Source organism: Notothenia rossii (genome assembly GCF_949606895.1).
Source record: "Notothenia rossii genome assembly, chromosome: 2".
Lineage (NCBI taxonomy): Eukaryota > Metazoa > Chordata > Actinopteri > Perciformes > Nototheniidae > Notothenia > Notothenia rossii.
The window spans coordinates 21,711,852-21,714,672 of record NC_136904.1 but is presented as its reverse complement, the minus strand read 5'-3'; positions in this window follow the sequence as shown (position 1 = coordinate 21,714,672).

Genomic DNA, 2,821 nt, shown 5'->3' with positions numbered 1-2,821 from the left:
AAATGTGTGAGAGAGAGTACCACACAGGCTTCAAAGCATGTGATATATTTAAATATAAGTAACCTAGACTCAATTAAAATTAACTTACATTAATGCTTGTTTTCCCAATAATGCTTAAACACTATAAAATGACACGTTTCTGAAAACAAACTGTGTATGAAGACATTTTGTAGCAACCCAAGTTGTCACAGAAATGTTTTGTGTGTCATTATTGTCAAGATAAATAAGTAGTGTAAAAGTAATGGAAATGTATATTTCATTGAATTTAGGTCCAAGGCCTTTGGATTTCGATTCAAATTCTATCTGGAAAATAATGGAAAGTAGATTAGCAGTTGATGCTGCTGCTGTGATAACAGTAATGATAGTGGTTGTAATTGAAAACTGGGTATTCTAAGCAGCATCACATCACTCTCCTCGCAGTGGACGAAACCCAGGGGAACAGACAAATGGGAAATATGGGAAACAAGTGCTTCATGTGAAGGCAAATCAGATTGTCGTCACTGTCCATTTCACTCAGTCTCCTAACCCAACACCAAGCCATCAGCCCCCAATGCCCCCTCCAGATGATGCACGCACATACAGAGTTACAGCAACACCTACTGGTAGTCATAGATAAATGCAAATAGATAATTTCCTCAGCTCTGATAAGGTGATGTATTCATAGGAACACTTGTCACAACTGAAATGAAATGCATTTCATCTCTGTCTTGTTGAGTTTTCCTTTACAGTCTCTTTTTTCTTTTGCTGTTCATGCCCATTGTTAGAATCATCCTATATAAGATAATACAGACTTTGACAGCTGCAAGGGAACAAATACACATGGCTCTCTGCTAGTTAAATATATATAAAAGAAAAAACAGAAATCCAAGAAACATTATTTTTAGTTCACAAAATAACTGTACATGGGCTATAAATGAATTTATTACAGCATGATATCTAATCAAATAACAGACTTTTACTTCTTTCTAATATCAAATAATATAAATAAGGATCATTATAACTAAACTAACGCTAAATTAGATTGAGTATAGAGATTAAAGACTAGAGTCAAATGTATACATGTATATATGAAAACATATATGTCTATCTAATCAAACATCTTGGACAGTGATAATTGATATAACAAACACACATTGGTTGATATTATGTACCGGATCTGAATATAATAATAAATCATTATGGCATCAGTGATTTTGTTTGCATCAGTGTAGTCTACCGCTGGTTTTGACTAATCTAACGCTTCATCTAATCAGCAGCAGATGAGAATGTGCAACAAACACTCATTCCTGTAATAAAGATGATGAGCATCAATCTGTTTTCACAAGTGCGCCCCTCTTCAGTTTTCAAGATCAATTAGCATCACATGTGCAGGGATGGTGGCGTATTATTTCCTTCTGCTGGGAATGAGCTTGTGGCTGACACTGAAGACTGAGCTGCGGTCACAATCTCACATCAAGACATTGTCTTGAATATACCAGGGATCTGACAGGATAAGATTATTGAAGCAAATATCATAGCACTTAACGACAGTGAATAGAATCTTTTTCCACATTGTAAGCACAGTGAACTTGCAGAAACAGAACAAGAGAAACAATCTGAAAATGATTCATGTATTCATGTACTGTTATTTACAAATTAAATGGAAAGAGTATCTTTGCACTTGTCCTTAGATGTACTGTATTCAAAATATGTTTCGTGAACATCTTAAATGTAATGTCTGAACATTGAGGATACTCTGCATCATAAAAGTAAACCAGAAGATTAAGGATTGAAGAAAAAAAGCCAATCCTCATTGTTCTGTTGGAGTATTATTACTACCAGGTGGTGCAGACAATTATCTTTTAATTTGGCTGGTTAGGATAATAAATTGAAAGTCTGTGTAGATTATTGATTCACATTAGGTTCTCTGTGCTCTTAATAGGCATATCATTACATTTTCTACAGTGTCCTACACCTCTGCACCTCATTTTACTTTTAAATTATTTGATTATATCACATCCCTTGTTTCCCTTAAAGTGCACCTCTTTGGGCATTTGGCAGGAAATTGGATTGAAATGAGCATATGCTGTAACACAAGATGAGGCCTACACATCAGGTTCTCATTATGCCTTGTATAATGTGTTTCAAAAGTGCAAAGAGGATACAAAAGAAAAACAATTTACCCACCATTTGCATGAAGACATATGCAGTTCATGTGTGAACATTAGATTGTCCTATTCACTTCAATACAAAAAGCCAAGAGAGGGAAGAGACCTACCTTTGAAATGACACTGTCATGTTTTGCATTCATTATCAGGCTACTGCTATCTCAAAAAGCACAGAGGATGTCAAGGAAAGAAAGAAAGTAGAGACAGAAGCGGATTGTTTCTGTATCTGTAGCCCACATAAACATTTTATTTGACACATTTGCCATTTAAATGCTCATCATCCTCTGAAGTTAATGAGTTGTATGCAATAATGGTGTCTGTTGGATCAGACTTGAGGCCTGAATCCAGAGGATTAAGCTGAACAAGGGCCACTAAATGCAAACAAGCAACACAAGATGCATCTTATTGGTCATTGGGTAATTTTCTTATTTTTTAGCAACTTAGTGCTGTCCTATAATTGTATTTTTTGTCTATAATTATGTTCATGTTATGTACCTAAATGTGTATCATTTTCACTTAATTTGTTTGCCTTGGGTTAGGCCCTGTACATTCTATGCGTAAAATGTGCTTAAATGTGTCACACAGCCCCAGGCCAGCAGAGGGGCAACGGCACCCTGCAGATCCTCCTCTCGGTTTCACTTCAGCTCAAAACTTTGATTGTAGTTTGGAAGGGG